This window comes from Gymnoscopelus microlampas, assembly GCF_963454915.1.
Source record: "Gymnoscopelus microlampas genome assembly, chromosome: 7".
NCBI classification, from domain to species: Eukaryota; Metazoa; Chordata; class Actinopteri; order Myctophiformes; family Myctophidae; genus Gymnoscopelus; species Gymnoscopelus microlampas.
Window position 1 is genome coordinate 23,834,705 of NC_139944.1, and position 14,208 is coordinate 23,848,912.

Here is a 14,208-nt window from a genome sequence, read left to right on the forward strand (position 1 = left end):
AGATTTTGCTCGGTACATGTTAAACCTTAACATGCCTAAATCCAACCTTTATGTCTCTGGTCTTCAGCTACTGACTAGTACTACTGGGCTCAGCGGAGAGCCATATTGTAACCCCCCTTTTGTCCGAAAGCCTTGCAGTTTGTTGCCGTGTGAGTGAGGTGGATATATGTAGTATGTTCATCTGTGTTCAATTGTTATGCATGGCTCCTCCAAGTGGCTCAGTGTGATGTCTGGAGCAGAAAGGAGTTCTATCAATGTTGAGTTACCCTACGTTGCCTCTCTCTCTCTCTCTCTCTCTCTCTCTCTCTCTCTCTCTCTCTCTCTCTCTCTCTCTCTCTCTCTCTCTCTCTCTCTCTCTTTCACTCTCTCTGTCTCTGTCTCTTCTCTCTCTCTCTCTCTCTCTCTCTCTCTCTCTCTCTCTCTCTCTCTCTCTCTCTCTCTCTCTCTCTCTGTCTCTCAGTAGATGTTGTAGCCTTATTGTGAAGCTGTTGTTTTTAAATTCACAGCTACCGGTATATGTTTTAGCTGTGCAGACCAGGGTCAGGTGCTGTTTGAAATACTTTCAATTACTTTGAGTGTTTGTTTAAGTCCACTCCGAGAGCAAGACTGGGTGGATTTGTTTGCTGCATTTTGGGGGACAATTGGATTTGTTCCGGTGTGCCAGGCAACATTTAATCAATTCCGATTAAGTAACTGAATCCTTTTCAAATAGTGACTGGACCCGTGTGTTTGTAGCTGTGACTGGTGATTCTTGTTTCACCTCTGTGTAGCTCTATCAGCAGTAGTGTGGTTTATTGATTATCCTCATTAAAAGACATTGAGACAGTGGTGCAATAACACCTCGACTTGACTGTTGAGCGCTGTCACTCATATTATATATATATAATAAATAGTATCATCCATACAGTACCTCTATATGCTCCCTTATAAGTACCTTACTCTTACTTCCTCCATTAGGGATCCTGTTAAATAGCTGTGTTTCAGGTTGCCTTTGGTGCAGTCAAAAGCTGGATAGCATATTTATATATGAAGTTGGTTGTTTTTTGACACAAATACTGCCCAGGTGTTATTGTATTACATGCAGGAATTATTGTAATACTCTATACTGTAAACTTTGGCAACCTGGAACACACTAAATACATTGGCTGGTCAGTGGTCACTCTTCAACTAAGTTGTTGCCTTTCAGGTCTATATGTGTAAAAGAATCAGTGTCTCTAGCACGTATTGTAACAGGACCGTATATCAACCTGCCAGCTTATCCATCACCAATAAGATGTTATAAGTAACTTACAACATATTGTATTGTATTTGTATGTGTGTGTCATCTCAGGAGTTTATTTTTTGTAATAATATGGATTGATTGATTTATTTTTTTGAAGCTCCATAATTATGGTAATATATATTGTTCGGTTTGTATTGTGTTTTTAATTGTAACGCAATACTGCTTTGCATGACGCGGTGAGTGACAATGTTTTTTCTGTACAGATAGAAGTCAATAAAGTTGTGGTTCCATCATTCCACTAATTCAACAGTGAGTTCCATTGTGTGGGGTGGTGCTTTACTGCTTTTGTACATTTAAGTTCCTATTGCCTAAATATTTTTAAATACTGTGAATCCTTAAACTAACACATGTTAAACTACTTTTATTGTCGACCCACTGACACCTTATTCCTAACTCTATGACTGACACTCATTTGTGAGAATAGGATGCTATAATACTTGTTGTCAGAAGGTGGCAGTGTACAACAAAGCAATGCATAGTACGAAATGTTGTTAATACATTTATAAAGAGTTGACACATATTATTTATTTTTCCAGTCATGCTGGACGTGCAAATGGCATGGTCCAAAAGTTGCCTCGTTTTGTATACAAGAGCAAAAGAGGATTGGAAGAAGATATGATTCTTTTTTTCATTTAGGCTTATTTTAGATACTACTTATAATAATACAAGTCATGTAGAATGCAACCCATGCACGGTCTCTGGCAAATACTATTATAATTCGGGACAAATATATCACATTTTTAAGGCTGATAATATTGAAGAGTAGAATAGTTTTATTTTATTTGTATGTCATAATAGTAGTAAAACCTCAAAAGAGAACAGGTGTTTGTGGTTGTGAGGCTGGGTGAGACTAAACAGTCTTACTGTAGTTACTGTCTGGCAGGAACCAACTAACTCCATTTTGACGCTTTTGCTTTTTTTTTTCATAAATCAGGGCCATTGAACACCCTTTGCGTCTGTGTGTTGGTAAAAAAAAATATTGAACCAATGAAAATCAATAAAAAAGCGCTTCTGACAAAACCAGCTAACTCCATTGGATCCTCACATTTTCTGCTAAACCAGCGAAGTCCACCAGCGTTAGCCTGGGAGTTAGCTGGTTTTGCTGACTCCAGGCTCCACCCCCTTTTGACCTCCAACCTCATTCGGAGCTTGGAGGTCCATTCAGCTGTTCTTATCAATGATGAACAAAACCTCCTAACTCCACTTTTTTCATTTCCTGAAAAATGAACATTTTGGAGTTAGTTGGTTCCTGCTGGACAGCATAGATACGCAAGACTGTATTATGATTTGACCTACTATATGTTTTGTTTTGTTTATAAAATAACAGCTGTTTTCATTGTAACTGGTCATATATTTTAAGGACTAAAGGTTGGGGATGGGGTAAGCAGGAGTGACTAACCAGCAATGATGACTGTTTACAACATTCAGGGAATCAAATCTTTTTGGCTGTAATGCAGATGGCTGAGCCTAACAGGAAAATAACTCATATAACCAGAAAATAAATCCTACCTAATCGCCACGATCGATGAGTTGAGCGAACCTGATGAAGCTTTGAGCCAAATGCCCTATCCACTCCTCTGTGTGCAAAACGAAGACCTACTGCCTTATTTATACTTGTTTGCACATTCTGTCATGCATCGAAAAATAGCCGATCTACAGCTGATCTACAGCTACAGCTTTTGTGGTGCATGGCATTGGCATAAGTACGTTTGAAACCAATAGTTTCCGAGCCGTGGCCGTGTGATGTACAAGTACACCCCCTGGCTATGACGCGTCACGCTAGTATGTCGCATGGACCTACTCCAATCCAACACTTGAGTGTTGAGTGTCAAGCAGACACTCAACACAGTTGGTATAACTCGGCCGGGGATTAGCCCCAACCTCCCAGTCTTTGGGGCGGAAAATCTAACCGCAAGGTCACTGGTGGTCGACATTGGCGTGCAACTAAACATAATACTGTAGGCTTAAGCATCTCTGCATGTCACTGTGTACAAGGACTTCCTTATGTGAAAAGTGTACATCCTGCTATCACCACCACCAAGACTTAATCATGAGACTTGGCACACTCACGCAGCTGAACTCACTCTCGCTCTACCTGAGCTATTCAGGGAGTACACACAGAAAGACAGAAACGCACAAATACACTGACTGTAGCCTACACACACACACACACACACACACACACACACACACACACACACACACACACGCCAGAGTGTACGTGGAAATGGTGACAGTGGGAAAAAAGGGGGATTTGCTGTGTTCTTGGAACAGAGTAGAGTCCAGGCAGCCAGGGGAAGGCTGTGGGAACTTCACTAGGCAGGCTCCGCTGTGACTGGGGGCCCTGGGCCCTCGCCGCTCTTAAGGGTCCCGGCGTGGGCGGCTGATGCACCGAAGCAAGCGGAACTCGCCAAACTTTGTTTGACTTGGTGATCATCCCAACCTGCTGGACTCTGACACATACATTCCATAATATATGTATGCACAGGAGGCTAATCGTAAGGAGATGATAAGTGTGGAGCTGAGTGGGAGCGGAAGGCTGAAGTTAATTTGTGAAAATTACACTAGAGTGTTCATTTGACTCAAGCAATAATTCTTCATACGATGAATAGTGAAAATAGTTGACCTACAAGTAGACAACTGGGAGCTTTTAGATCTTCTATTTTTGCTATTTATATAGACAATTTTAAACCCCTTTGGACCATTTTCGCCCACGACATGCACAAGATAGGGATGCCAGGTTTAAAGTGTTAAGTCAAGTTAAATTCAATCTAAGTTAAGTTAAGTTAAGTCACTCATTATTAGACATTTTATTAATTTGATCATTTTAATTGGTCATTTCATATACTCAGATACACAGCATACCCACCACAGCCACATGCATTTTACATGCAGTGAAGAGGAACCCTCAGTATGATGCCCCTCCCTATGGATCATTTGGGGATAAGTGCCTTGCTCAAGTCGATGGGCAAGCACACAGCTGGAACACAATACAGTCTCCTGATGGTGCCAGGGATCTGATTAGTAACAAAAAATATTATGAAACACATCTGTGTAAATGTTGATTAAGAAACGAGGGAGCCTATCTTAGTTTTTTGTTTTTTTGGGGAACATTTCCCTCCTGATTACAGGTTTCCTTAATTTAAGGTGTCAGTAAGTTATACTCGCTATGCATCCCATTTCTATGATTCTTTTTAAACATACTTTATAATCTACTTATAACACTGTATAATGTAATTATAAGAACTCATAAATACTCATAATGCTTTATAACAGTAATCACAATACATTATAATGATAACGATCTCATATCATAATACTTCATAATTACCGGTCACAGACTTTTTGTGTGGCCAGGATCATAGTTTTATTATAATTTCCATATTACTTTATAATAATAATTGTATAATGCATAATTGTATAATGCATGATAATGATTATAAGTCTAAGTGGTCATTGGGTGCTTTAAAGTAAAACAAATAGCATTACATTTATGAAAAAAATCTGACTACACAGGAATGTCATTGCTTTACTTATGGTGACTTATAATCACACTAATTCAATATAACATTAATGTATTACAACGATGGCAATTATCATACACTATGGTCCAGCAATTATGAAATAGTATTATACTTGAACTAATAAGTCCTTATAAAATGCTTTATGTTATGATTATGATTATTGTTATGAAGCATTATGATTATTTATGAGTTTATAGTGCATTATAGACATGGGATGCATAGAAAGTGTCACCAACCTGGCCTAACTGGTTCATCCTATAGCAACAGAGACTTTGGCAGATAAAATATCTATTAAAGAGTGAATCCACTGATGAATATGACAGTTTTCGGTTTTTGGAATTGGAAGGAAAAACAAAGCAACATTCTCCTCTGGAGCACCGTGTTGATGAGGACATCTTGTCCACGTCTAGTTGTATTATTGTAACTTTACTGAACAACAAGAGTGTAGCTTACAGTAAACCGCTCGCCTATAGACCAGTAAACTCTATCACTGGAAAAGTTGTGTTCCAGCCATATAAAAACATAAACTGGCAAAGGAGTCAATTTTAAAATAATTACTGTGTCATGCGTGTGTTGTAAGATACAGCACAACTTTGTGATGAACGTTTTAGGATGCCAGACCCCTGATCTGTCCGCCCAAACTAATACCACTGAGAATTCTCATCTCAACTGTGTAAACACTGAGAAGTTATTGCATGTTTGTATTTGTTACTGCAAAACTCTCAAGGGCATCATATAGTTCAGTACAAAGAGCTTATGAGTAGGGTGTTCTGGTATGTATACGTCTAAATGTGTGTGTGTGTGTGTGTGTGTGTGTGTGTGTGTGTGTGTGTGTGTGTGTGTGTGTGTGTGCGTGTGCGTGTGCGTGTGCGTGTGTGTGTGTGTGTGTCTGTGTGTGTGTGTGTGTGTGTCTGTGTGTAAGTAAGTGTGGAAATATAAGTAAAGTGTGCCAACTGTCTAGTCTCCATCATGGTATATCAATTCATAACGGATAAAAGGCTCTATAGACCTGTGGGTTGACCTATGTTAACTATAGCCTAGTTCAGTGGCTTTCAGAAAGCCCAGGTGTGCCAAGATTTGTTCAGAAGAAAATATATTTCAAATAGGTCAAAGGAAATTATTCATTTTAATTATTGTTTGTGGTTAAACCAAAGTAGATCACATCTTCTCCAAAGAAATGCATGTTTCTTGCCTTTTCCAGCTATCACTGCATTATGATTGTTTAAATTGACTACAGTAGGCGCACAAAGGATTTGAGTGCGGCTTACCAAAGTCATTCCTGATGATACAACAGTTCTAGAACTACCAGCCTAAAACTACCTTCACTTTACTTTAGTATCACTGCACTATTGAGCACCCAGGATTCTTACTAGCAGTGATTGCTGTGATTTTTCATTATTGCACATTTTTGTCCTACTGTTTTGCGTATCACTGTAATTACAGATGCATATTTTTCCACCACATGAACCCTAGCATCCCTATTGGCATGTCATAATATGAAATTTGGGGAAAATAGAAAGACATTCAGCAAGAATAGCAGATCTACAAGCTCACAACTCATTTAAAGCTTGTGAGCTTGTAGATTGGCAATTTTTGGGAAAGAGAAGTAGGCTAGAGGGGAAAAAGGAGGAGACCAAGTTAGACGCCTGGGGACTGATCAATAAGGCTTAATGACCTCCCAATTAAGCATTTTAAGATATGAGATGTGTTAGAGAGATCAAAAATAAAAAGTTAGTTATCTGTCCACAATAAATTGAGGTATATTATCGATCAATCAATTGATAAACATGATATATTCACAGCGAATTACAGACAGGAGAACAAAATAGAACATGAAACTTGGAATACCGCTATATATTTTATCATTAACATCACTATCATGTTTATTCATTCATCCATTCGTTTGTTCTTTCATCCAATCTCATACTGTAAATGCAAAAAATGCATATTTATACAAATTTTGCTCTACCACTCATGCATATAATTAGTGTTAATCACTTTAAACCTGGTGTCCCTATATTTTGGGCATGTCATTATTGTCAATATATATATTTTTTAAATAAACATAATTATTATTATTTATTTCTTTGGGAAAATGCAAATGGTAAATCGCAACTTGGACGCCCCCCAGAAAACCTAGCAGAAAACTGCAGGCCTACAACAAATCTCATTAAAATCACAGCTAAACCTTTCTATTTATTTAGATTGCTTTACTTATTCATTTCCCAAGAGGGCTGTAGCCAGAGGTTATGACTATTTGGGGGTCCTTGGCATGGAAAAGTTTGGGAACCCCTGCATGGGTATGAAGGCTGAAAGCATGATGAGCCATGCTGTTGAGATAAACTGCATTCTGAACAATACTGAGTTAAATATATGGTCCATCCATGTTTTACTGTGATGCTTTCGCAATGGTTTACACTTCATACGAATCATTTTCACATAATGTATGTATATACTATACATTTTTACTAATACTGTACATTTTTGTGGCTCCATCAAATCATTCAGAAATGCACTAATACTGCAGATAGAAGCACTATTATTCAGTGGAACAGATTCCCATCAGTTAGATCAGTATACCTGTAGTATGAAAGTGAATACTCAGATATATGTTGTTTGCCCTTTAGTTCCCTTGGGGGGGCCTAAGTTATACCCTAAAATGGACTTCAATTAACAGAACAGAATTCAAAAAGAATTTGATAATACTTTATATTATTAATTTATAATGGTGCTTCCTTACACATATGTATACATATTACAAATGGAATAAAGAACATTGTATGATTCTTATTGTATTTCAACATATCTAATGTTTTCCTGTTGTGTGGTTATTATGGGATTTAAGAGTTTTTATTTATGATAAATTTTTTGTGTAATTTGTTCATTAACGTTGATAAAATGACTGGCTGACTGATCAATCAATCAATCAATCAATCAATCAATCAATCAATCAATCAATCAATCAATCAATCAATCAAACAAACAAACAAACAAACAAACAAACAAACAAACCAACAAACAATCTGGCCAATAAAGACCACAATGACCAAAACATTATGGTCCAGGGGGTCCTCAGAGTTACTACAGGGAGGCCGACAAATCTTTGTGTGATATGATTTTCTTTTATACATTAACCACTTGAACCCTAGCATCCCTATCCCAAAAACAGCAGATCTACAAGCTAATTGAGCTTAATTGTAGATTGGCTATTTTCGGGTTTAGTGTAGGGGGGAAAAGAGCAGATAAAGTACAGAGTGAAAGGTCAAATTACGTATTGAGGCACATAAACACAATTCCATACAATATGTAGTATGTGGGGGTCCCTGCTTCATCTCTCTCTCTCTCAGCTAGGGGGTCCTTGGCATGAAAAACGTTGAAGACCCCTGCTTTAAGTTTATTTATATCCCTAAATTAGTGTTCATTCAAAAACCCATATAAAGTTTGACCATCTTGTATTCTCTCAGAACAAATTCCCAGTAGCCATTAAATGAGTAGCCATCCCTCCAGATCTTAACTGTAATGGTAATTTGATGCTTCCGCGTCTCTCCACGCTGCTCCCAAGGAGTCCCACTGAAGAGAAGAGGGAGGAGAGAGTAATGAGAGGTAGGCAGACACTCTGACCAACCAGCATGACATAAACCTCCTCCACAACAACAGCAGTGGTCAGAGAGACGTGACCAGTGACCACGTTATTATAGAGGAGACTTCCCTTATCAAAGCGCTGCTCGCTGACATTCACTGCGCTGCTAATTGACAGGCGACGAGACGCGATAAAATTCGAGGCAGTCAAGACGCGCAAACTTGTCGCGCTGCGATAAAACCAGGAGGAAGGCGTCTAAAAGAAGATAAACCTACAAAGAAGACGTCTGAAAGAAGATAAACCTACTCTCAAGTCAACACATTATTTCAAGTTCAGGTGAGTAAATGAGCCTGAGGCTAAAAACCTCGCAGGGTTCAGGTATTGAGTTGGATGGGGTGCATGGCATGTCATGGCAGCATGGGTCAGTGACAGGATTGATGGCCCAGGGTCAGGTGCGATTTGTATTCTACTGTTAATGACCATATGAAATGAATGAGCACGTTGTGTTTTTGACATGTATCCTTATCCTACACACGGGGCAGCATTTTTAAGCAGTCAAAGTGATCGCAGTTTTGCAGGTGAGTAAATTACAAATGCACTTTTTTTTGTAGCCAAAATCTCCTCAGTGTTCACGTGAGTACACTCGCACATGAAACATCATGCATGCAGTGTTCAGTGTACAAAATACCACTTCATTAGGCAGAACTGAACAAGGTTATCATTACCTTGCAGTGGTGTAAAGTACCTAAGTACTACATTTAATCAAGTACTGTTCTTTGTACAATTTTGAGGTATTTTCCATATATACCTCAAACTTTAGTTTTTCCAATTTTCAATACTTTTTACTTCTACTCCACTACCTTTATTTCAAAACTTTAGTTACTAGTTACTTTGTAGATTTAGATTTGTATTACTAAACATACATTAACCAAGCTCTATATATTTTGGCCATTGGAAAATAGCAGATCTACAAGCTCATTGCAACTCCTTGTGAGATTGTAGATCGTCTATTTTCAAAAGATTTGTATACATTTTGAAAACTTTAAATTGAACATTCTGCATAATGAGTACTTTTACGTTCGATACTTAAAGTATATTTTGATGCCAATACTTTTGTACTTTTACTCAAGTCAATTTTGAATTCCGGACTTTTACTTGTAATGGAGTATTTCTACATTGTGGTATTGATGCTTTTACTTAAGTAAAAAGAAATTGAGTACTTTGTACACCACTGTCACCTTGATGTGCAACTTGCAGCAGTAGGTGCCAATAGGCTATGATTTACAGCCTCTACTCTATGCTGACTGTAAAATCTCAGTTGTGACTCAGCATAAACAATGCAGCACGCATTGTTGTTTCCACTGTTCATTGTAATCTTCTCTGGTAGTTGTGTTCAAAGAAAGCCTAAAATAGTTTGATGTGTTTTGTGTTTTATTTACCATAGGTTTACAGTGGAAGTTGAACATGTAGGCTACATTCTATACCATGACATGAGGGTGTCATTGTTATAATTTGAGTTTGAAATCTAAACCCATGTGCGTTTCGCTGCCACAGCCGACTATATAGTTCACTGTCTCAGTATCATCAAACTGTTAGATTTTCAATCCCAATGCTTCACACATCAAAAGTCTACTGGAAAGTCAAGTGCTATGCCAGACCTAAACTCTGCTGTACAGTAAATATATCAGTGTATTTCCAACTTATTCAAGAGGCCAGGAGAGTTCAAATAAGGTTGCCTCAGTTTAGTGGGTTATTGATAAACATAATGAAAGACCCACAAAGAAAAGATTTCTAAAGCATGCCCTTTTAACAATAAATATAGTCTAGAGCAGTGACACTAAAACTGATACCATTAATAAAATAAGAATAGAACGGTTTTGTAAACATTTAATGCACATCTTTGATTGCATTTATGCAGGTTAATACAGTGCTGCTAAGTACTTTTGTTGCTTATGCTTACTGCAATATTTAGAAATGTAATAGGCATGGTAAACCTTGTCAAACATTAAAAAATATACAGTAAAACGTATTTAAAAACAAAAATGATAGTATGGGCGTTGTTCCTGAAATGTTTTAATTGGATATGTTCTGCTCACCCTGTATGTGTATTCACATTAAGTGAATTAAGGTCAAGACACAGTGACCAGTGATACGCAATATCTTTAGTTTTAAACTATTTTAAGACAGGAGAAGTGATGAACCAAGAAGTGACCTTTTAAGTCAATGAAGAAACCATGAGGACATTTTCTTTATTTTTATGAAATGTGGATTCAAGGTCATGTCTGAGCTTAATGATGACTCACTGGGGATACATTTAATTGTGTGTCCTTTCATTTGTTAGGCCAAAGTATCCATTGTCGTCATTTTGAGTAGTTCCTCTTCAGAAGTGTTCCATGAGCAGGAATTGAATTTGTCCAGTTTGACCTCCAGTGTGACTTGTGACCTCGACTAGTATAGGACAATTCAGACCATTAGCTGTTATTTTGTGAAATAGTGTAATAAAACCAGCAGCCCTGAGAGAGTAAAAAAATACTTGAAAATAAATAGACTGATGTATTGTGCGATGCAGTACCTGTGTGTGTGTGTGTGTGTGTGTGTGCGTGCGTGCGTGCGTGCGTGCGTGCGTGCGTGCGTGCGTGCGTGCGTGCGTGCGAGTGTGTGTTTGTGCTTATGCGTGAGAGAGAGAGAGCAAGATTTGGACTTTGTTCTGTGGTCATAAATGAAAGGAGTGCCCCCAGATACCGTGCAGTGTTTATGTTGTCCCTCACATGGCCTGAAAGCCACCTTTAACTCTGCCCAGACACTGCCTACCATTGGACACACTCCCTGTGATCACACAATGAACAACTTAAGCACTTAAACGTATTCTTAGAGTCTTATAGAAACAGTCTTAGAAGTCTCCGAGCAACGGACTTGAGTTACAACTGTACTTGGACCGTTTTTTTTCCGGCTACTCTACACCATATCTCTACACCAAATAAAAAAATAGCCAATGCTTTTTAGGGGGAATGTTCCCCCCAGAATTGGCATGCTGGGGTTCTAGTGGTTAACTAACTAACTAACTCGAGCAGCACTGCACACAGTTGTGCCTGTGTCCAACCAAGGCATAATAATCCATATAATCCATAATAAGATCCCCAGTTGTAATGCTTCTAATCATATTGCAAATGTGAGACTTTTGTATAGATGAGTTGATTTAGTTTGATGAGACACTGTATGGTAGTGAATATCACTGCCTCTTACTACATACAGTGATTTATATGTTGATGCTCGCTTGGAAAATGATAATAATTATACTAACTAGAAAAAAGTGCCTGAGCTTGTAGATCTTTTTTGGGCACACAACACCGCCGTACAACAAAGTATAAATCAGGCTTTAGAAGCCTTTTGACGGATGAGATTTGTTTGTCAAGCAGAACCATTGAGAACGAAAGCTTCAGCTCTTCTAGTCATTCTTTCATTGGATTCACATCATCATGTATCACATGTTTTCGGGCAGACATTTGAAACTAAATCCAAGGATCATTTTGAGCAATTTTTAACCTGGCATCCCCACTGTATTTTAGAAATGTCATAGGCATAAATGGAACTTAAGCACATGAACCCATATCCCCTATTTTGGACATATGATAATAAGAGAAAATTCAGCAAAAAATGTATCTAATTTTTTCGGCGAAGAGATTTGGTGTAGAGTGGAAAAAGGAGGCGCTCATGTTCAGACCCCGGTCAAACCCTATAACAAAGTACAATATACTTTGTTATAGGGTTTAAGTGGTTAAATGGTTAATTGATTGGCTCATCTCCACAAAAAAGAATCCCATGTGTCTGCATGCACGTGCACACACACACACACACACACACACACACACACACACACACACACACACACACACACACACACACACACACACACACACACACACACTGTCTGTGTGTCACACAGACAGTGTATAATGAGTCCACTTGTCAGCGCACTTGAGCAGAAGTTATTAAAAACAGAGCAGTAGCCCCTGACACGAGTATCCTTTAGATAGATGTGGGACCAAACGGCAGCTCTGTGGGTCAAGACCCTCTCTGCTGTCATGGGAACTCATGTCAATTTATTTGGCTTGATATGTGGAGGATGCTCTGTGGCCCACTGAATTGCATAATCACCAGTGGTGGACAAAGTATATACTCAAGTATATACTCAAAGTATTCAAAAGTACAAATTGCGAAGTACATTTTCCGAAATTGGCACTATATTTGAAATAGGGCTGAAGTGGTTAATTCATGATATATTGCGCTCTTGCATTGTGTTCCACCACACTCTCTCATGTATTACAATTATGCAAACATGCTAATTGTTGAATGTCAACCGGTATTATTGATAGTGGGGACAGTAACTCAGGTGGTAGAGCAGCTGCTTGGGAAACTGAAGGTTCCCAGTTCGATCCCAGACTCAACCACAGAGTCAGTGTCGATTCATAATATCAGTGCACTGAAACAATAAACTTCACTGGGAATGTAATCAATATAAATAAATATATTAGAAACACAAATAGAAACATTTCTATATTACCCGTAAAAAAATAAGTTTCCATATCGACACATATCAGTACACATCAATATTGATATCTGTGATATAGGCCTGTGATATATACTGCTATATCAGTCGGACTCTAGTCGAAATGACACATCTACAGTAAACACCAATATGCAGCTATCAGACATGTTTTCGCATTGTCCATTTTAAAAGTTTCTCCCTCAGTTACTGTACATGAACACTCTGAACGTTGTAGTGTGCTGCGGTTACAGGCAATGCACTCCCTTCTTTTCCTATTCTGCTGTAGGAACAGGGGGCGACCCCTCCCTGTCCTGTCCTCTACCTCTCCCTCTTCCTACCTTGTGGCGTTCCAGTAAGCCCTTCACCCCGTCTTTCATCTGCTGCATCACTGTGTGTGTGTGTGTGTGTGTGTGTGTGTGTGTGTGTGTGTGTGTGTGTGTGTGTGTGTGTGTGTGTGTGTGTGTGTGTGTGTGTGTGTGTGTGTGTGTGCTTGTTTTACTATTCTTCTGAGGGCCTTAATGTAACCACCAGTCCAGTATAGTAGAATTTGATAAATAGACATTGAGGTCGGGGTTGGGGTTTACGAATAGGCATTTAGAGGTTAGGTTTAGGGGTTGGGGCTCGAGTTTTCCCTATACTTAGTTGCGCGCTGATGTCACGCACCAAAAAATTGCCAATATAGCTTTAGCTATTAGCCGGCTATTGCCAGCTATTTTCAATGCTGTCCTAAAATGTTGATGTCCTAACAAGTATAGTAATACAAACGTGTCTCTGTGTGTGCTTGTGTGTGTTAAGTGTGTGTGTGTGTGTACGGGAGAGGGAGGCCTTGACAGTGGGTACCGCTCCTTCCCTCTTATCCAGTGAGGAAGCTCATCATGCCCGAGGGACTCATCAACCATTAACTCATAACTATTTAAAGGAATTAGGTGAGAGTTCACGTCCTCGAATTATTGTGCAAGCCACACGTTCCCAGTGAAGCTTATACATTGACAATGTATCTCATTGGCTGGCGAAGAAACACAGCCACGTGCCCCAAGTGTTGTTTTGTCATTCTTCCTCCTCCTCTTCCTCGCTTTCACTATCTCCTCCTCCTTCTGTTTACAGTATAGATATAAATATGTAATACATATATATACATATATATACATATACATATGTATATATTATGTGGGTACATGTTTGTATTTATGCCTGCTCTTGTCTCCGTAAGTGAAACTTTTTGCTTCTGTGTGTGTGTGTGTGTGTGTGTGTGTGTGTGTGTGTGTGTGTGTGTGTG

General features: G+C 38.8%; 1 protein-coding gene across 2 annotated transcripts in view; it reads left to right on the plus strand.

Annotated features, from left to right (window-relative positions):
- Positions 1–8,407: 8,407 nt before the first annotated feature.
- pparg (peroxisome proliferator-activated receptor gamma) overlaps positions 8,408–14,208 on the plus strand; it is a 37,469-nt gene continuing 31,668 nt past the window's right edge. For both annotated transcript variants that reach the window (XM_084062231.1, XM_084062232.1), the window contains exon 1: positions 8,408–8,722. The gene's annotated coding sequence lies outside the window, so the exon portion shown is untranslated. The remainder of the gene's footprint in view (positions 8,723–14,208) is intronic.